Source organism: Pteronotus mesoamericanus, unplaced genomic scaffold (assembly GCF_021234165.1).
Source record: "Pteronotus mesoamericanus isolate MK-2021 breed Mesoamerican mustached bat unplaced genomic scaffold, CSHL_Meso_final scaffold_21, whole genome shotgun sequence".
In the NCBI taxonomy this organism is placed as follows: domain Eukaryota; kingdom Metazoa; phylum Chordata; class Mammalia; order Chiroptera; family Mormoopidae; genus Pteronotus; species Pteronotus mesoamericanus.
In genome coordinates this window covers 20,634,937-20,658,297 of record NW_026555310.1, presented here as the reverse complement: position 1 = coordinate 20,658,297, position 23,361 = coordinate 20,634,937, and the positions used below count along the sequence as shown (strand labels likewise).

Genomic DNA, 23,361 nt, shown 5'->3' with positions numbered 1-23,361 from the left:
AAAATCTAGAGAAGTGAGTAATGCCTATAATGGAAACCTATTATTTGCTTATTTCAGATTTGTGTCACACTCTTTTTAAAATGCCCTACACTGGGACCGGGCACACATATTTTGGAGAGCAAAGTTATGCTTCAGTCTGATATTTGTTTCTATATATCACACAGTTTTGACCTCTCTTTTTGTGTCTAAATTTTAATGTATAAGTAAATATAAATGCTAATAAAACTCCCAAACATTAAACTCGGTTCCAAACAATGTAAGTGTATATTCTTGTCAGCATTTAGATGGGTACACAATTACAATGGCTTTCAATCCCACGATTAGCGCTGCATTCAGTTAGAAAATGGAGTGTACTAAAAGATAAGTGTCCCAGTATGCTCCATCTAAATAACAATACCCACACTTATTGTCTAGATCTGAGACATACACTGCCATTCTCCCCACTGGTGTTTATGTGTGTTTGTGTTTGTGCAGACATTTGTCTACCCCCTACTAGGAGCATAAAGGGAGTACATGTTAACTTATCAAAGGGACCGTCTGGCCTAGAGACCATAAGATTATTAGAAACTGGTTAATTTTCCCCACATCAAATGCACTTTAAGGTCCCGTCTTCCTCATCTTTAGCTAATGCTATCTACTTTTCCTAAGGCCACGATCTTGTGGCCATCAGCTATCAGAATCTCAAAGCCTGTGTGGTGCTTTCAAGAAAGTAAAGGTGAAATTTTCCTTGGAATAACTGTAACAATATGGAATATTTTGTTTTCAGATGTCAAAAACGTGAGGAAAATAAAATGGTGAAAAAACTCTGATTACTGTCTTACATAGTCTGTGCGTATGGAGAAAATTACATATTTCACAACTACTGTGTGCGTGTTTATCTACAGAATGCGTGAAATGTATTTTTTCCTTTGTACCAAAATATATATTTCCATTTTTCACATTTAGGGAAAATATCCTAAACAATTCACTGTTTCTTAAAATATCCCTTTTTAAACCATGTTGTTTTAAAAATGGTAGTGACAATTATATGAGCAATAAAATGAATGAAATACATTCTTACTGTTATCAATATTTCTGTTTATTTAAGCTTTAAAGGTAAGTTTCACTACTTCTGCAAGGATTTCTAATGTTTCCACATTCCCAGGAGACACTTTATGAGTGAAATTATTTTTTAAACCTTATCAGAGTAGGTCAAACAAACATCACTGTTTCTTTTTTCTAGCACTCTACAAAAATTCTTGAGAAGCATGTAAACAGGGCACAGCCAATATGGTATTTGCAATAGAGTACTGTCAGTCATTAAAAGCTAACAAACCTTTGCAAAGCAGGAATGCAGCAATAGAAATCCATTGTGCACTAACAATAGGCCCCTGAACCTCCCGGCACCAAAAGCAGACCATTTTACTTTTAAGGCTATTGTCTGCGAAGTCCATGACAAAGCTTTTCCCCTGCAGCTAGACAAAATATTCACTGTAGTGTGCTCATAAAGAAACAGAAGTCTTCTGTCTAAGTTGCAGAGTTAAAGAAACAGCCACCAGATTTCTGAAACCTGAAGAACATTCCTGGCCTCTTTATTAACTTGCATAAAGATATAAGGCTCATATACAGAGCTGCTTTTTTCAAGTACCCGACTTTTAACATAGACTACCGAAAAAATGAGTAACTTCTTTGAGACCCACTAATTTGAAAGATGCAAAATCAGAAACATGTCTAATTCGGGGTTGTCATGTCTGTGGCTGAATAAAGACACTAATATTTGCAACTTGAATGAGGTATAAGCTTTAAATTTAGACTCAGTAAACATTTCTTGAGCAGCCTGTGTCAGGACTTTTGCTAGATGCTTTTACCTGTATTTTCTCATTTATTCATAGCAAACACCTGAAGACTCAGGTTGTGTTATTATATCCAACTTACAGGTTTAAAAAGAAGAAAAGTACTTGAGTCCTGAACTGTTTTGTTTTGTCTTTTCCCTACCATCCCTAACTCTTGACGACAACGAAATCGTGAGGATAGCTACTATTTTGAGGGCTAAATGTTAAGCAGTGTACCAAGTCTTTTGCATATGGCATCTTAAACGTCTCACAATAATTTTCTGAATTAGATTTTTATACATCTGTTTTACCATGTAAGAAACCAAAGTTTAGGGAACTATCATAACAGTTCAATACAAAGTTAGTTAAAACTACTGAATCTAAGTCTATGCTCTTTCTAGTACATACGCATTTTTTTTTCACTTCATCTGCAAAACGAGTGCGGATGCTGGGGGAAACTATTGTTATTGTGGGGACCTGAAGGGCGTCTCCCCAGAACGTACCACCCTGGCAGGCAGGTTACTTCCAGCTGAAAACAACTAAAGCCCAACAAACTCAAGACAAGTTTTTGTTTGTAACCTCCTGCTTACCTGCCTAAAAAGATTCAGATAGAAAAACCTGCTTCAGAAAGGTGGGCTTTTCAGCATATTCACCTTAGCACACGGGATCAGTGTGGCAGATGGGGAGGATCCAAGCAAAAATCTATTCACTAGATCCCCCTCTGTGTTCCACTGTGTTTTACGGGGCCCTGCAAGAATTCGTTTTTCACCAAACCTTTGCTCTTTCTCATCTACCTGTGAAGTGCCTAGCTCCCCCATCTCGGTTCAAAATGACATATAAGTCTCATTTTTCCCCACTGTCTTTGGAATTTTCATGCTATGTGAATTTCCCCTGCATATGTATTAAAATTTGACTTTCTCCTGTTAATCTGCTGGATGGCATTTGAATTATTCAAACAGCCAGAAGAACTAAAGAGGCATGCGGGAAGTTTCTCAGCTCCAAAATTATTAACTCCATTGGCTGGATGAAGTAAAAACTTGAAATAATAATTGAATTCCCTGGTGACATATACCTATGAGCACTATGGTGGGATTAAAAGCCAAGATTTCTTATAGTTTTCTTTATGTTCAGGATACAGTCCCAGAATGTGACTTTGCACTTTAGAATTTTGAACAATTTAAGGAATACCTGTGACCATTTGGCAGAGATATACAATGAAATGAAAATGCATTCATATAGTGGAAAGATGATTGGGCTATACGTCAAACAATCTGGGTTCTCACCAATGCTTACACCCTGGCTGGCTCAGAGGGACCAAAAGTACATCATTTTACCTACTTCACCTCTCTATCTAAATTACTGTAAAACAAGAGTTTTAAACACATCCACATCTGGTATTCTATCAACTACTATTTCAATTTGTTTCCATTGTAGCCCATGAAAGGGTGGCAAGAAATGATCTCACAATAATAAGCACAATGGATGGACATGTGCAAATGACTGAAATTTCTCCAAAATAGTAAAGATTCCATAGAATATTCGTTATTATAAATATAAAGGATCAAATGTCAAAATCTCAATAGTATAATACACTGTTCATGAATGTATGAATATAAGTAATGTGAAACTTTATACAATTTGAAAACTTTAATATGTTAGTTCTGCTTCAGTGCTTATGGAATAAAAGAGATAGTAATTATCTATTAAATATTCCATTTTCTAAAATGCAATGTTTTTATAAATACATATCAAAATTTATTTTATAATACTATGAGTAAGGAATGTTTGTGCGCTTAATTATTTCCAAATGTTCAAATTCTGGATTATCCATTATTTTTATGTTAAGATATGTCATTATTTTTTTTAAAGATATATCATTATTTTATTGAAAACTTTTTTTATTTTTTTAATCCTCACCTGAGGATACGTTGAGAGAGAAAGAGAGATAGAAAGATAAAGGGAGAGAAACACTGATGTGAGAGAGAAACATCAACTGGCTTCCTCCTGTTTGTGACCAGAAATCAAATCCACAACCTTTTTTGGTATACAGGATGATACTCCAACTAACTGAGCCATTTGCCCAGGGGTTAATTGAAAAACTTTTAAAGATTTTCCTGAGATTTACTTCTCCTAAGCACTGGAAAATCACAGTTAATGTGAAAATAAAACTTATGGCTCCCTATATTGAAATAAATGTGAGGAACAATAACAGTTATTATTATTTGCATAGCACTTCATTTGCATATCTATTTGGCATATGATAAAATTAAGGCTCAAAAAAAAACTTTGTTTGATATCCCCTGCGCAGAAAGTAGAGCAGATGAAATACAAAAGCAGGTACTCAATTCAAGGATCTGTCTCTTCAAAGGAAAGGCAAATATGTATACACTTTAAAAGAGAAAATAAAATAAATGTTAAGAAATAAATTATGAGGTAAATTGGAGAGATAGGAAAGATATCCATATCAGCATATTAAGATGACTCTAATTGGTTTACTTTTGTCCCTTTTTGCCAACTGGACTTTTTTGAAATGTTTACTTGCTTTTCCTTCTTAACCTTGCCTCTTTTGCTCACATATGCTTCTTCACATCAATGACTCTAGCAATCCCCACCAGCGAATGTCCCCCCCAACTGTGCCAGCCATTGTTACAACAGCATCCTGCCTCTTTAGGGCCTGTTCATTCCCTATAACTCTCACTCCTTTTTCCCTTCAGTGCCAAACACTCTTAAGACTGACTCCCTCATCTGGAACAATGAGACCTACAGACTCATGCCAACATATTGTAATTCTCCAACAAGCTGCCAGTGCCAAGAATTAAACCACATTCGCTCCAGTGCAGTAGCTTTACACACAAGCTCAGGTTTTTGCTTTGTGTTTATGTAGGTTTTCCCCCTTAATCTCCCTTGAGCTGCAGTGGCAGAGCTCATTGAAAAATCAAACAAGCAAAAAATATGTATGTATAATATTTGACTTTTTAAACAAAGTCCCAGGAGTTAGGTCATACCAAATCTAGCACTGTTTATATTTTAATTTTGTAGCTTAGACTAAGCTGTGTTATTTCTGACATGTGATAGTGTGCAAGTTTAGGAATGAGAGTCATCTTTTGAAAGGAAAAATGCTACGGCTGAACTTTAGAATCTACCAATACCTTCTCTGAAGTCAATAAGTAAAAAGCATATATAGATTATTCATGTCATAGAATCAGAATTTTAAATCTGGAAAGATACTTAGATATCATTTAGATAAGCATTTCATAAAAGTAATTCTCTAAGACATATTGAACATAAATGGAACATATATTGTTTGGTTACTTAAAACTAAAACAACCAAAATAAGCATTCTGTTATCATGTAAATCTAATGAACTTTAAACATATTTCATTTCTTCCTACAAGATTTAGATCTTCTTATGTGCTGTCAATCTTTGAGTAATGTATCATATAGTATTATTTAAATATTTGCCTAAGTGATTTAGTGTTAAGAGATGACTGTTTTGTTCAATACAATTTGTTAATAAGTAGTTAGGTCAAATTCTTCATTTTAAATACTGAAAATTGTAAATTAAGGTTAAAACGTGCCCAAGATGACTAATCTAATTAATGATAAAGGCAGAACTTGAAGCCTAACTCCTAATTCAGTGCCCTTTTCAATGTACTATATACAAGTTCTTTCAATAAAGAGTCAAACTTTTAAAAAATGAACTGTTAGTCTAGTTTTACTCACCTCACCTGGTTTTAGGCAATAGTTATATGATAGGTGGTATTGATCCCTAATCTCTGTTAGAAATAGTTAATGTTAACTCAATATTTCTCCCCTTAGAAGCTTTCTTTTGATGGTCACCATAAAACTCAAAAATAAATGCAAGTTAGTGCACTTGGCCAAATATATCTTTCTTCAAAAAGCTCAATACAATTCAGTAGGTCAATATTTAATTATTAAATAACTAAAATTATTACTGAGAGAAAGACTGAGCCAAATCTGGAATTCATATATCAGTAAGAGTTCAATTCATGTTGACAATAGCTACTTGTCTAGAAAGCATTTTGGGACAACTATTGAACAATGCAATGGAAGTAGTGTAAAGCTTTTACATATCTGGAAAGTTATTTGTGCAATGAAGACCAGAAGGCCTTGGAACAGTCCCATTAGCCAAGCACTACAGCTAGTCTGCCACTGGAAATGTCAAATTCTTCTAGGAAATGTTAAAAAATAACACATACCACAACACACAACAGAAATCTGAAATTCCAAAGCATTAGGATTTCAATAAGCCTCGTTTTTATATGTGGTTATCCTGAAATGAATTAAACTCTAGAACTACTTTACATTTAGTAGTGCCAGAAAAAAAGTTGCTTGGCCTGCTGATGCATGTTATGAAATTTTTAATATGAAATAAATTTTTAGAATATTGTAATATCTAAATCATTACTCATAAGCTTACATTTCCTTATTGCATAAACTGAAACTATTAAGACCCTAGTCAATTATACCCAATCTAATGCTTCATTTTAGGAGAATAGCACATGACTAAATATGCCATGATCAATATGGTATAATTGCTGCATATCAATATCCTTGAGTAACCTTGGGAATATTCCTTCCAAGATGGCTCTATACTTTCTACACAAAACTTCCCATGAAAACATAGACTTATGAAACTCTCATAGTTTTATCCACTCCATTACTTAGCAAATAAGTGCATTTTCTTACATAGACTATAACACTTTGGTTTGTTTTTGTTTCAAATATAGAATTCCAGCAAAAATAACAAATAATTCGAGGGCAGCATTTCAGAAAGTAATTGCATACAGTTATTCTTATATACAGAATCTTTCATGTTTTGCTACTAAATATAAAAATAACAATTTGATGTCATACAACTTGTCTTCCTCCCTTACTAGTTTTGTGACCTTTGGCAAGTAACTTAACCTCTCTGCTTCAACTTACTCATCTGTTGATGAGAAAGGGAACAGTAACTGCATTTATCTCATACAATTGTCAAAAGAATTAAAGGAGCTAATTTGTGTAAAGTGCTTAAAACGGTGCTAGGTACACAATAACACTAAATAATGTTGACAAATATTATAAATACAACTTAGTACACAACAACCCTAGAAAACTACTTCACAAATCAAATGAAAGAAATGTATATATGCTTCACTTTGCCCATCACTAAATCTACCTAGAAGTCAAAAGCCTCATCAAAGGGTGAGAGCTCTATCTCTATACATTTTTATGACAATGACCCACAACCCTTATTTCATTCATTTTCTATGATTCTTATGATTTTTTCAGTCGGTTCATGCCAATGAAGATGATACAGAAAGAGATGTAGTAGTATGAGGGACAAGAAAATTTGTCACTTCTCTTAGGTTAATGTATGAATTGTCCCAAAACAACACAGATGTACAAAAAGCACTCAACTAATCTTCGTCTGATTTTTTTTTTTTGACAGCTGTCTTTCTAACTTTCCAAAGGTTTTATTAGGTCCTCAACAATGGCTAAAGCTTTTAAGTCAGTGCTGTTGACAAGTGAAAGGGAACAACAAATAGCTTTGTAGTGCTCTTTTCCCAGGGTCACTCAGCCAATGGCAATAGTTATTATTTTTATTTATTAGCATTGTAGCCCTGTCCTCTATCATCGCTAACTCACCACAATCCCCCTGACAGCAAAAGCATTTTAACTTTTAATAAAAATGGGAGCATGCAGCACTTCTGTGTAAAGATCTTTCAGTAAAGTGCACAGCTAATGAATACTGTCCATTTATATCCGAATAATTTATGATGTTAGCAAAGGGTGGGTGGGGAAATGTGAATTAGGTTCTTGCCATTAGTTACAGTGCAAAGGGATGAATAAGGCAAAAGGGGTGGAATATAAAAGCAGAAGCAATTTGATAGAAAGACAATTGGAAGAAAGATGATCATGCTATATCAATAACAGTCGACTTATAAAAGTGAAAATATTTCTCATAAGAGATATTCATTACTATTTTTACTATTTAATACATCAAATAACCAACTTCAATGGTAATACATCTGTTATTTTCCATATAATTTTATTTGACATAGTATTTTTCATCTGCATTTGTGAGTTAGAGCAAGAAAGAAAAATAGAAGTCAATCTATAAGAACTAAATTACAGCAAAAGGCATATGAGAATCAGGCATATTTTTAAAAGTCTTAATTTCACAAGAAAAATATATGAACAAATAGGAAAAGTTTAAAATAGCTTAAACATATCATAGCTTCGTGAAGATGAGACTGCATAGTTTTAAGCAAATTATGTTATGTCTATTGAGATATTTAAGAAAAAATTACCTAAATATGTATTTGAATTATAAATGAAGCAATTATCTTTCTAAAAAAAGTGTATCCAGATAATCATCCATTCCATTTAGATATTTAGACCATGCTGAAAACAAAAATTAATGATCATATTTGTAGAATTTTTATGTTTACAATTGTCAAAGTGAGGAGTAGAGACGATAAAGAAGACACAAAAAGCATAGAAATAGAAAACCACTTAACATACATTAGAATAAGAATTCCAATACTTTAAAAATATGACAGAATGTTTTACCACTGGAAGTGAGAATTAAAGCACATGCAGCCTGATGCTAAACCACTACACATCCTGAATCTTCTCTATCACAACATATGTGAAAACAAATCGCAGTCTCAGCTTGCCAGATGCCTGAAAAGATATGAACAATAAAACTGACATGATTCATATGATAAATCAGAGATTGTGATATGCAGGTAGTTGAATAGTTGAGCTGAAAAGCTACTTATAATTCAAATTATATTTTTATGTTTAATACATAGCATCAGATTTTAAAATTAAGGAAAATATCCTCTGATTTGCTTAGAATCATATATCTAAATTTGCGCATATCCTTCTCCACCAAAGTAGTCCATCTGCCTTAACAACTTGTTATATTTCTCATAACCTTTCATGGATTTTTGGATCATGTCATTTTTAGAGTAATTTTAGATGAGGAAATACAATAGTTTTTTTTGGCAAAAAAGGCATTTAATGTTCACAAGCTTAGATACAATCTAGTCAAAAATGAAATCTATAGTCGTGTGTTAGCTATAATGCTCTGTGGCCCCCAAAACGCAGAACAGCAAGAAAAGAACCTACAGGAGTTCTCTTTATTAAACATTTTCATTTAAGTAAGAAGAGCAAAAAAGAAAAAAGCAAACAAAAGGGAAAAATATCTGGATAAATAGGGAAAAAAAAGCATGGTTTGTTTTTCCCTTTTTCTATATTACCAGATTTACAACTCTCACGGTCAAAGGCAGTGGGTGTAAAATTGGGCATGTACAATCCATTGGTATAGTCATTAAATTTCTGAGTTCAATGAACATACAGAACTATAGTATTATCTTTTCTTCTGGTGTCATGTACAGATACTGCCATTTTCTTTATTTTTTACCATTCACATACATCGGCTTGCAAACACAAGATCAGGAAGCATCAGATTCTACTTATTCATTAATTTATCTAACCCTTATCTATTAAGCAGCTACTGTGGCACTGTGATAGACACTAAAACATGACCTCTGCACTTCAAGCAACTCACCATCTCCTGGGGTGGATGGATAGACTAACAGTGACCAGACACTAAACCTTTCACTCAAATTATTAACGTAATTGAGTTGCTCTCCTATTGTTTCATTTGTTGAAGTAAAAGTAAAGAGAACATTGCATTACTTTAATTATTATAGCAAATAAATATGGTGATAGATTGTTTCTAAAACAACTATCATAGTATTGCCATAAAGAGTTCTAAAATAGTCTTCTGTTTATCAATCAAACATGTTATAAAAATATTCCCCTAGGCAATAATTTCTGAAAATGGGACCAATTTGTTATCTTGTCCATTGTTAGAAAAATAATATGAATTAAATCATGTTAACAATATAAAATTAAATTAAAAGATATTTTTCTTGGCTTTAGGTATATTAACAAGAGCAAAACATAATTGGACAATCTAGCTCAGAGTTCATCGTCATAGGGAAGCTTCCTTAAGATGCAGATTTCCAGGGCTACTGGGGAGTCTGGCTCTTTAGGTCCCAGGAATCTGCACTTTTCCGAGAACTAAGGTAATTTTTTGTTTAATAAACACTGATTCAGAATATAAAAATATGGATAAAAACATTCTATTAAATCTTCAGAAACTTGAGTTGAAAACATTTTTCAAGTAAATAAGACCTAAAGTAGAATTGACCAAATCCTTAGAAAGGTAAAAGAATTTTACTAACACCATATTGTCACTTAAGTGATAATTTAAACATTATCAACTAAAAAAAAAAATCAAATACATATGAATACTTTCCTATTTTAAAACTGAGTGAAATACAGCATATCACATTTTAAAAAGTCACAGTAAAATGCTATAATGAACTACCAGGGACTCATATATATTTTATTTATCAAAAAGGGAAGAAATGACAAATTCCTACTGGGGTATTATAAATAAAAATTTTCTTCAAAAGTCTCAAATAAGGGCCCACGAATAATGCTAGAAATACAGACATTTTTTCAATATAATGTGCCACTCACATAAGAGAGATACATATGTTTCTGTAAGAGGCAAACAGAAAAGAGAGACTCCTTAGATGCCAGACAAATGACAGAACATCCTCTCTGAGGGCTTTAGGAGTGAGGCAGAAAAAAATGATTAATTAATGTTACCAGTACTTTGGTAAATCTGGGTAAAATAAATAGGATAATACCCTCATTATTCACTTAAAGGAATGGCAGGACAACAAATTACTAAATCCTAGGAAGGGTATTAATGCTAGAAAATAAAATAATTTATACCTTGAATATAACTAACACACAGCGCTACAACCTTTTGAGTCTTATTTTTTTCTATATTCTTAAAAACATCAGTCAGTAAAATCAATAGAATTATGTCTCACATTTAGTAACTGCGAGAAAAACATGATACATCAACATTTGGAAGGAAGGAGAGAGAAATATCCAGGCATAGAAGGAAGAGCCTAAAAGAGAGATATGTTCAATATTCCTTCTTTCTCCTGTGCTTAGCTGTCCAAAAGTAATTACTGGACAATTTCACTCTCACATATGTAATAAATGATATATATCATTTCTCACTCATACATACATAGTATAATTAATATAATATTTAAATACAATTTTAACTCATTCATTACAAATAATCTGAAGAAAAAATGTGATTTGGGGTGGGAAGTGCTCAAGGGATGTTCACCACACTGCAACACGCATCTCATGCTTTTGTAGTGATTCGCCGATTTAAAAGGATAAAACATTTTTAAAAAGATAAAGCATATCTAAAATAGCTTAGGGATTTGGGGGAGAGTACAGTAAAATATTAGCAGTTAAACGTTAAGATGTAGATAGGTATTTTGTAACAAAGAATGGGTGAATCTAGTAAAATGACAGATGACCCAATTTTCTGACCTGGAGGGCAGAGGGCAAGCTTACACAAACTCAGAGATGGTCTTTCAAAAGCCACTAAGCTCTGTGTTCCACATGCTGAAAATTCAAAAGTATTTATATCTCTTCTACCTTTCCCTGAGGCATATGAGAACCCCCAGGAACCTGCTATCTCAGTTCTCAAAAAAGGTGCAAGTGTGTTTAAGCTCCACAGGCTCCCTGTTTCAGGACATTAGGTCTCCCACCCTAAGTGAGCACTGGGATAAGTACTGAAGGTTTCAAAAAGTTTCCAGGGACTTAAATTACTTGGAAAAATCTCATACTTCTCCCAGGAAAAAGATTCAGATAAGACATTGTTGACAATTATGGTACGTTAGAAACAAATTTAATCATTCTTATAAATTAAAGTATTCTAATAAAGAGTTGAGTCTTCAGTTAAATTACAAGCATTCCAAAGAGGTCATTCCAAGTGTGGTAGCTGCCTGCAATCTTACTTGCTGAAGGCAAAAAATTTATTGCAAAAAAAGATTAAACGAAACTGGTAAATCATTGCAAATTTGCTTTAACCAGCAAAATTGATCTTTAAAAAGTACATTATCTACTTAAAATATATGTTTATGAAATTATAAATAAAAGAGTTCCATTTCTAAAGAGAAGGAGGAGAACATCATTGTTTCTAGGCAGCTACCAAAGAACAATAGAGAAATTACTTGTTTAATGAGGGGATTAAATTATTTATAGGAAAATGTCGGAAACTTATTAATTACATTAGATACATAATCTAACAGATTTTCCTATTATGCAGTAGGTATCAATTTACTTTTTTAGTCCATAATTCTAGATGTAAAACCTAACTTATTTGTTTTTCTCTCTTTTCTTCTCAGCAAATTGTTCCAAGCTTACAGCGCAGCACCCTCAAAATTATAAAGCAGCAAAGCCAAATCTCAAAACATGTGAGGACTTCCCTGCCAAACAAAGCTGTATAAAAACTAAAAACCAACACCTTTAAAAGATAGTTGATTTGAGTTTAATTGAAACTCTTGTTTTCATACATATCTCAGCATTTCTGGTTTTGTTGTGACACTTGAAGTGCCTGAAAAATAATGATCAGTAAGGGTTCACAGCATGGAGGGGAAAAAAATAATAGGGAAAAAAAGTTTCTTCCACACTATTTGAATTCCATTTAAGTAGTTCTCTATGGGACTACCACCAAATCCTTTAAGCCCCCCAGCCTCTCACCTACATTAAATTAATGAGGCATCTCAAGCATTCATTCTCCACCAGCATCTCCAGGCTCTTCAGTTGGACACCTACAATTTACTAAATTACAAATAGTGACCTAGGGGAGACATCTGTTTGTTACATACACTATTGTATTGTAATATAATCTAGGCAACTATTCGGGAGATTAAGATGATAAGATATATGTTGAATTATATTTTCTGGGGTTAATAGGGCTGGCCTACAATTCTGTGATCTTCTCTTTACCAATTCAAGTTCCTATTTTCCCATCAGGAAGTAAAGGCCTCCAGCGATCAACATTATGAAATACAATACTTAGGAACAATCCAATGCTAAGAGGTCTCTATTATGCCATGATACTCACTACCCCCGCACTATACTTTTATTAAGCCTCAAATACATTAAGCTTGATTATAATCAATTTTTTTAAAAATACCACCTTCTTACTAATGCTCATAACACTTGGCTCCCAGGGATGTACTTATAATGAGATGGCTGGGTGTATTTTCCATTAAAGTCCTCTGTTGGAGTTTCTATAGCGCTTTTTCTCACATATTTCAAGTTAAATTCTCCCTCTATTTTTATGTTTGCTTCACAATAGCCAGTCCCTTTCGATGATTAATTTTCTATTCAAAAACAATTTGATTCTTTTTCCTTTGTCCTGTCATGGACAACCTCTTTCCTTTTCCTTTATCCACTGCTGGTGAGACTTACCTCCTCCCCCTTCCCCCTCTACCTTCTAGACTCCAAATTCTTTTTAGTGACATATAGTCCAAAATATTTAGGAGCTCCTCCCAGCAGGAGGCTACTCAATTAACAAAAACAAAAGCCCTGAGAGATCAAGGCTATAACTGAGCCAAGAAGTACTGTAGCCATTTATATTATATGACCTCAGCAGTCTCCTGATTGAATTGCAACCCTGCATTAAATCAAACACTATGTGTTGTGTGTGTGATTTCATAAATGCTGGGTGTGTGAGGTGGAATCAGAAAGGGGAGAGGGGTGGTAAAAAGATTATAATAAGCTCAGAAAAAAATCTCGATTCAAATGTATTTGGGATTTTCTTTTGTAACATGCTCTTTACTTTGTTTTGGAACTTAGATGCGTTTTGTGAAATCCTCTGAACTGGTATTCCTCAGGATGTTTAAACAACAGAAATAATGGATGCATAATTGATTGCAGCTGGGAACTGTCACCCTATCAGTAAGCAGCACCTAACTGGCAAATACTACAAGCTCGTTACAGATTCCTTTCTGAATTGGGCACTGTATGAAGACTGGGCATTCTTTATACCACACGCTCAAATCAAAATCTTCACTGATTTATTTCTCAAAATTTACTAGACTAGAAACAGTAAGTGGTTAGTCTGTTGGCCTCTATCCAGTATGTTTGGGCAGAGAACACACTGGATAGGTAGGGTGCTTGTTTCATAAAGTAAAATACGTAACAGATTTATAAACATGCTAGATATTTTGTCGTGAAAGAGGTATAGAGTAAAAACAATCCTTTCCATAAACGACAGGAGAAAGGAGGGAAAGTAAAAATACCTTATTCAGAATTTTTGTTAATCAAATTGCCATAAATTTCTCCATACATATCATATTCTAATCAGGGACTACCAAGATTCAATTCTTATCCAAAAGCAAGCTTTTGTATCACTCTTTAAGTTTATTTACTTAACTCAGACTTTCCGCAAAAAAGGAGGGAAAAAAAAGAAAAGAAAGGAAAACTAATAATTCCACATTAACTTACTAAGAGAAAAGCTACAGTAAGTCTCTTTTCCTATTTTCTTATATTTGTGTAGCTGTTAGACATTTTGCAAAGGAGGGGAGTACCAGCCAGCCTTTCACAACAAAAGACCCACTGTCACCGAGCCAGTCCCAGACATGGTGGAAACCAGCCCACAGGAAAAGGCCTGGCTCCAATGTTAGGCCCCGGCCGAGTACAGTCACTATATTCACTCAAATTGGCAACAGGTCTCAGTGTTCCTGGCTTTGAGCTGTGAACAAGGGTCGGGATTGAATAACCAATTATACAACCGCTGACTGAGTTTATCCAAGGTTTGCAAACTGCTATAATAGCCCAGTATTCAACCAACTGTTTTATCCTTTTCCAGATATAGTGTCATATCTCCCCTTGTGCTCCATTTACATGTCACTTTATTACATACATCCATTAAAAAGGTTAATACAGTGTCACACTCAATGCCTAAATGTTGCCTTACAGGAGTTCTGCTTCTCTCTGGGGCATTTCATATAGACACCTTTCTCTGTCTTTCACTTTCTCTCTGCAAGTTAAACCAAGTTTCTGTCAAGACTACAGAACAGTGGATGAAAGAACAGTAGCCAAATGTCAACAGTTTCAAAAATACTCCTTATACTAATAGGCTGTTTTAACCCACTTTGGTACATTAAAAATGTGAAAATTCTAAAGTTTGGCAGTTCAGACTAGCACCCAAATTTGAGGGGTGCATATAAATTTATCCAAATGTGTGCCTCCCTCTTTGCTAAAATGGACATCACTCTTAACGTTCAAGAAGACCTAGAGTTCTTTCCCGACATATTTGCATGCTTGCCTTTACACAAAGTGGCTGTGATAGAAAAAGGAAAAAAAAAAAAAAGAATTTCAAGTCCTTTTCCTAAATCTCTACAAACCTGAAATTACTGAATGAGTACCTTCCAACACAATACATAATAGAAATGGAAGAAATATCAAATAGTTATAAAGGAGTTTTGTTGTTGTTGTTGTTGCCTTAATCTTTGGCCTTTCATTTTTACTCCATGTTTGGTATTAACTGGTGCTTTCCACAGTGGAATCTTATCTTCACCCTTGTGGCTTTTTATCTTTAAAGTCATTACTACAGATTTTTTCTAGAAGTCTAAGTGATATCCACTGCATTATATAAAAAGCAAATCAACATTTAATAACAAAAGCTGGCTAAAAATAAGAATAACTAATATTCTGTGATATCATTCATAGATTTAAATATCTGGAAATTTTTTTTTAAATCTGTAATTAAAATTAGAAAAACAGTTCCCTCCAAATCCACAATGAAAACTTTTTCTATAACTATATACTGTAATTATAAGAGCTAAGCGAGAACAATACTAATAAGTACTGACTGATGTGATGCTTAAGTGGGGTTAAATCTAAGTGGTTTACATATAATTTTTTTTTAATTCTCTCAAAATCTTCTCTGTGGTTGTTGAGAACAGGGGTTTTGTAGTCAGAGTCTTCGTCCTTCACTTACAAGCTCAGACACTATGTGAAATGACAACTTTCTGCACCACAGTATCCTCATCTGTAAAATTAGTGCTCCCTAATAAATCTACCATATAGGGCTATTAAGGCATGAAATGACTTTCCGTAAGCAAAGTGTCTCATTACAGCATTTTAAGATGTTTATCATCCTTACTCTCCCTCCTCCTCATCATTTCCATCTTTGGAAGTAATACCCTGCTCAAATAACCAAATGTCAAGCGAGTCAGTGAGTAACAGCGCTCATAACAACATTTAGCTTCTTCAAGCAAATCAATGCCTGTAAAAATGTTACGTGTTTCATGGGCTTATTAATAATAACAACCTTCATTTATTGAACATCTACTACATTTAGCTATTTGAAAAGCAATTGTAGCAGAAAGGCTATTTTAATAAAGAGTTCTAATCTTATTTCTGCAACTCAGGAGTATGATATTCTCAACGTTCTGAATTCTTCCATGGGTTTCTTTAAATTATTATTAATTCTAGCTAAAAGTGTTAAGCATGACTATTTTTGCTATTATATATAAAAGCATAAACACTTCTAATTTCTTGTTTCTCATCTGTGACAATAAATAATTTGTTCACCAAATGCAATGGCGGTATGGATAAAGGAATAGAATCTATTCCTGGAAAAAAAAACTGTAAGTTATAAGTAGTTCTTTCACTGTACCAGGACATTCACCTAGTTAGAACTTGTTGCTCTTTTAAAAAGGAAAAAAAAAAAAAACAGCTGACTTTTTACATTTTATCAGGTTTATCAGTTTTTACATTTTATCAGGATACAAAGATGCTAGCTATGAAACCTAAATTCCCATACAAAATATTAAAATGTTAATGAGAATTGAGTGGAGTAAGGCTGACATTTGCAGGTAGCTGAAAAAAAAATCAGTTTTATTACTTTCTCAAAGGAAGTGTAGCATAGGGAGAAGAAAGCTTTAGAGTCAGTATTAAATTTGAATCTTGGTTCTGCTCTTCACTCACAATTGGCCTTGGTCAATCTATTCAACAGTTTCAGTTTGCTCATTTTTAAAAGTGAAATTATGATGTCTGTTTGCCTTACAGGGAGAAAAAAAAGACAGAGGCACAGACACAGACCATAAGGGTGTCTAACACACACCAAGTGCGTAATAGAGGATAGACAAAATCAGCATCCTCGTCATCTTCATCAACATTTACTGCCATTGTGAATACATACCTGTAAGCAAAACAATTTTCTTGTTAAGCAGTATTCTGGAACAAATGACTCCAAGTAGTTAACTGTGCATTTCAGTATATGTTTCCTAAGCAAATTGGTACTTTGATCTGGGCCCTATACCTGGACAATGGTAGGGAAAAGGACCAAAAAAAAAAAAAAGGAAATCACTTTTTTTTGCATATTTTGGTTATAACTATAAATGGAGTTAGCTGGAATAGTTATCTAATGACTTTCATTTAAATATTGGAGTAATAGAAAAGACAGGGATTAAAAAATAATTTTTATACTTTTTTTCTCTCAAAATTTTAAAATCATAGGAATTAGTTAATATTTTGACTACTGTTATTATTGTACTCTGATAGTATTGGTATAACAAAGAAAGAAAGTAAAGGCAGATGAGAAATGCTTCGCCCTAAGGAAAAGAGCAATTCTGCATTGAGAAACTTTCTATTCTTACACTGAGCCTTCTTTAGGTGATATTCTCTTAAAAAAAAAGTTGGAAAATTATACCAACTAAGTGGAGCACTTTGAATAAAGTAGTATTATACAATCTACATAGGTAAATATTTAACTATTGAAAATAGTTTTTTCTGGGATACATCTTTAATCTGAATCCATGACTTCATAGGAAGATTTTTCCCATTGATGCTCTTTTAAAATATGCAGATTTCAGCTACTTCTCTTTTGTGTGTCTGCAAAAGAGAAGTTACCTCATAACAGATTCTGCATCTGTAATGGCTATGAGAAATCTGTATAGCTTAACAAATAAAAATTACAAGTCCAAAGAGACAACTTTGTAATCCCAAATCAATTAAACAAATGCTCCAAGTATCATGATGAAGCCATTAATATTTGACTTCACTATGCACCATGCATAGTACTGTAGTTTATATAATTATCTCATTTAATTCTTAAAATAACCTTAAGAGGTAGGTACTATTATCATCTATTTTACAGAGGAAATTGAGACTAGAAATGTGAAGTCTTTTATCCAGAACACACAGCTAATGAGGAAAAAAATAAGCCAGGATTCAAGCTTATAACTGTGTGATTTCAAAGTCTGCTCTCTTAACCAGTAACCCTACTAACTTGACAAGCTTACTAATAATGATAATAGGTGACATGCTGAAGATAGAATTGAGTGCATATTACACCACCAACCTGAGCTCCTGCTGGTGATGATTTCTGACTTCCTAAGGATCTTATTGTTTGGGATTAGAATAAAATGCAGACCTCTTACCAAGGCTGACAGGGTTATATAAGCCCTTTCTCCAGTCATTTTGTACTATGCTTCCCATCATGCACGCACCACTGTGGCCATCTTGATACTTTTCCAACTAGCTAAGTTCACCATCACTCCTGTGTGTTTCCACTTTATTTCAGACATGGTTCTCCAAAAACATCGCATGATTGAGTCCTCTTATTCACATCTTAACTCATATTTAACCCTTTTAGAAATGTCTTCTTTGACACACCATCTAAAGCAATATAGCCCTACTATCATTTCGAGTCAATTTCTATCTGATTTCCTTTATTTTTTTATAGTACTTATATCTAATGAAAATCAGCTTATTTATTCATTTGGTTTTTTTTTTTACTTTTTAAAAAATATTTTATTTATTTATTTTTAGACAGAGGGGAAGGGAGGGAGAAAGAGAGGGAGAGAAACATCAATGTGTGGTTGCCTCTTGTGCATCCCCCACTGGGGACCTGGCCTGCAATCCAGACATGTGCCCTGACCGGTAATCGAACCAGCGATGTTTTGGTTCACAGGCTGGTGCTCAGTCCACTGAGCCACACCAGTCAGGACACATTTATTTGTTTTTTTCTTTCTTTCTACGAAAATATAAGCTATAGGGGAACTGAGAACTTACCTGCCTTTTTCACTATGTACTTCCATTCCCTAAACTGAAGCTTGGCATGTATCAGACACACAAAAAATATTTGTTGAATGAATGAATGATGTATGAATTTCTGCCAGAGACTTACATTTTCTTTGCTATATAATAATTCGAGGTTATTATAATTTGGAAGTCATTCCTGATGGGTAGGAAGACCATTCTTTGAGTTAACCATAATTATAGTATAAAATGACAAATTTGCATTATCCAAGTTCCTTAATTATCTCTCATAACATAAAAGGGTTACACTGTGGGTATAGGCAGGGCTATACTTGTTATCTCTAATTAAAAATATTAAAAGAAAATGTAATCAGAACAGTATTAGCGATGTAGTTTCCTTGTCCTATACATGATTCTAGACTCACATTTTTCCTAATTTTTGGTGAATTTTGGTTCTTTCTAGATGCATTATTTACGTTAGACAGAAATAACCAATAACCTTAACATCTGCCTGTCCCTAAATTTCTGTGTATACATACACATGCAAATACAGACATAATTTCTTACTGCACATACATCTACATGTGCATGTTTTCTGAAGGATCTATAAAACTGTGACAATTATTTGGGTAAATTGAGAAAAAATCCTTTAATTCATGTACTGTGGAGTCACATACAAATATTTAACTCGCCTAATTCAACTATATTTGTAATTCTAAATCTAAATCTAGATTTGTAATTACATCTAAATCTAAAACCTATATTTTAAATTTGTAATTATATCTAAAGTTAAGTTCATTTGTGAAAAAACAGTAAGTAAAGAAATTACCCATTTAAATAGGGCAGATGATTCTGTTTGTCACTGCCATCAATAAATTGCACCAAGTTGACACACGACATGTAGGATTTGAGACTGCTGTTCCTTCAGCTGGTCTCAGTTCCTATCTACCTCTCTCAGTTTGAGCATCTCACTCTCTCAGAAGTGAGTTTCATGTATAAAGACACACACTTTTCATTCTCTATGAACCTCAAGTCAACAACTTTATGTGAGGTTCCACCAAAGAAACAGGAACATGTTGCAATGCTTTGTTGGATTGACCAAGTGATAATGGTAAGATGGTCTTCACTGCGGCAAGTTCTGGAGTTATTTTCAAGTGTGATTATGTTCTTCCCACTGATTTTAGAATCCAAACACAATTTCAATGTGACACTACTATTGGTTTTGAATAAAAGATTAGTTAAGTATTGAATTTTTACTTTACTATGGACGTACAAGTAAGAATGTTACATTTTTCCACTTCCTTTCCTTTTTAAAATTTTAAACGTATATCCCAAATCTTTATAATCTTCTCAAAAACCAACATGCATTATGAATTGAGAATAGGAATGACTATTGTCCATATATACTCTATGCCCACTGTGTGCCAGTGACTATGCAATGCACTGTAGTTACAAAAGGGAACATGCTCTCTGACCTGAAATGCTTACAAGTCAGACACACAAATTACCACTGGACCAGGAGCTACAGCAGAAACATGTTCAAGATGCTGTGGAACACAGAATGAGGGAGTGTAGCACAGAGTAGGAAGGTCAAAATTAAGAAGATCTACCAAAAAAAAAAAGTATGTTAACTAAGACAAGCTTTGAGAGCTAAATGAAGTTTTCCATGTGAATATAAAGGAAAATATCACCCAACAAAGGAAAGCAAATGAAAAAGGGCATGGTAGCAAGAGACTGATGTGTATTTTGATTGCTTCCAGCATGAGGCAAAAGTTTTCAATAATGTAAAACACACAGTAAAACTACCATAATGAATTTTAATGTTTAACTCTGTGCCCCCAAATATAAAATGGCAATTTTCATAAATCTTCATTTAACAATACCTCACCTCATAAAGGTCTTAATAAATGTTGTTTTGAGAAATACTAATTTTTTCCTCATGACACTTTAGCCACAAAAGCAAATTCAAGAGTAATCATTGCTAAAAGGAGGGATTACACTCATTATAAAATCATCTGCATCCAATAAAATCACTTGACTTTACTTCTTCTGAATGATCTAACTCAGACCTCTCTAAGACGTTTGAGACTTGTTACCTAGTGTGTGCCAACAAGTACATTCAAATGACAAAAATAAATGAATAAGAAAGGAATTTTAATAAACATTAGTGCATAAATTCAAAAATAACCAATTATGCTTAGTTTGACAGTTTTTTATTAAATTCATAGACTAGTTTGAAGATACCTGTGACTTCAATATGCATATCTATTAAGACAGTCATAATCTCTGCTAAAATTACTTCTGGTCCATATGATAGAATTAAAAATTTAAAGTTTGACACAAAGCACATTATGAGTAAAAAAACACTGGTCTAAATTAATTGCATAGAAACTTCTTGTTATTTCAGTTTTCTAGCAATTTTTGATCTCAAACATATGGCTTTGGGAAATTTCCCAAAAGTTTCACTTGTTTCTTTAGTATATGATCATATATTCACGCACACATGAGTTAAAAAAAAATACTGGCCTAAATTAATTGCATAGGAACTTCTTGTTATTTCAATTTTCTAGCAATTCTTTCATCTCGAGCATATGGCTTTGCAAACTTTCTCAAAAGTTGCACTTGTTTCTTTAGTATATGATCATATATGCACACACATGAATGTATATACATATTTGCATACATACATACATATATAACTGTGCATATATGTACACAGTGAAGATAAGACTGATTTTGGCATTTCATGTTTGTTGGATGTCTCAAATGAGCTAGTTGTAATGCTATGGAATTCTCTAGTCTGTAAAATTAACCATATGTAGTCTGTCTCATCATCAAATCCCAGTCTTTTAAGCCTAAATTCCCTTTAGTTTTAACCTTAAAAAGTTATAAAAGGGGGGGCAGGAGCAAGTAGAAGAGGGTATGGTGATGGAATGAGGCTTGACTTGGGGCAGTGAACACAAAGCACAATACACAGATGAATTACAGAATTGTAACCTGAAATCTATATAATTTTATTTTATTTTTTTAATTAATTTATTTTTTCAAATACATTTGTCTCTGCCTACCCCCACCACTTTCCCTTACTATATAATTTTATTAAACAATGTCACCCCAATAAATTCAATAAGAAAGAAAGAAATGGCAAAAAAAAAAAGCTTTAACTGAGAAGTGATACATCTACTAACAGTTCCCTGGCAAAGTCATATGGCCACTATTTTTTAAAAAGTTACTATTTTCTGTCAGTTTAACAATCATCATGACTCATTATTTAGTTTAACTTAGCCTAAATAAAAGTAGTGTCTGGATTTGGCCTTTAATTTAGCTTCAGTTTTCCAAATTCTTTCAACTATGTTGATTTAGGAATAAAGAGAAAACACTCTCTCAAGAAAGACTGATTGTGTTTTAAAGAATGAACAGGAGTAAAATACACATACAAAGAGACAAAAAGGCAGAGAGAATAAAACACATTCAAATAGTTTTTAGCTTTACTTTGTGTTCAATTTTCTTTGGCTAATATCATTCTTCATTTTTAATAGCCTACCTGAAACCTTTTTTTTTTTTTTTTACTTCTTATCATTTAAAAGTAATTCCTGTATTACTTTAAATGCAGGAAAATACTGGGTAATAAAATTAAATTACATTTTGTTTTCTCTTTTGTTTTCTTTCAGAAAAAGGCCAACATGGATGTTTTTAACAACCAGGCCTTGTGTGATTTCATGTTTTGTTTTGTTTTTAACTTTCATGATTTCTGTAGTTATCTATTAGTAACAGTTATTCTTCAGTAGTATTGTAACACATAGATTAGAAAGGGGACAGTTTTTAGTCCTATGGTTACTTGGCGAGAGCAAAGAGATTAAAAACACACACACACACACACACACAACAAAAGAAAAAAAAAACCTTTCCATAGTAACAGAACAGGTTTTCCTTAAAAGCAGGAAAAACACGAAGTACAGAAAAGTTGATCTACTTATCCTCCTTAGATAAGAAATCTTACCCTTGGTGTTTTGTTGCCATCGAAAATATGGGTATCTCTATCTTAGTCTTCAGTTCCCAGCCCCACAGAAAGGTTTAGAATGAACAACAGAAGTAGAGAGCTAAAAGTATTTACATTACATAAACACACATTTTTTCAACAGTAGTCTAGAATCACACTCTTCTATATAAGCTTTTATCTTATATCATCATCAACTAGGTAGACATAAGTTTTATGAATATATGGGGGTTTCATGCTTTCTCCAAGATTTTGGTAGTAAACATTATAATTCTCTGATAGAGATATAAAGAAAACCTCAGAATCAAAACATAACGGATGAAATCAGACATGTAAAACCAGAACAGCTCCTCAGGTCTTTAAGAATTTAATTTAACCAGTTTGAAGGTATTAATATATCTAAAAAAGAACGTTAAGTAATAGAGGAGGTTGTAGGCATCCAAAAATTGGAGAGGGGGATTGAGGTTGGATGAATATAGGCAAGGAGCAGAAAACTAGACTCATCCAAAATGACCAAGGGTCTGGACACACTGTCAAGGCCGTCCCCGAGGTGGACCCGGAGGGCTAAAGTTACAGCCAACATAA

The 23,361-nt window shown here is 33.5% G+C and overlaps 1 protein-coding gene across 2 annotated transcripts in view; it reads right to left on the bottom strand.

Annotated features, from left to right (window-relative positions):
- SOX5 (SRY-box transcription factor 5) overlaps positions 1–23,361 on the bottom strand; it is a 370,984-nt gene that overhangs the window by 202,808 nt on the left and 144,815 nt on the right. The window lies entirely within an intron of this gene.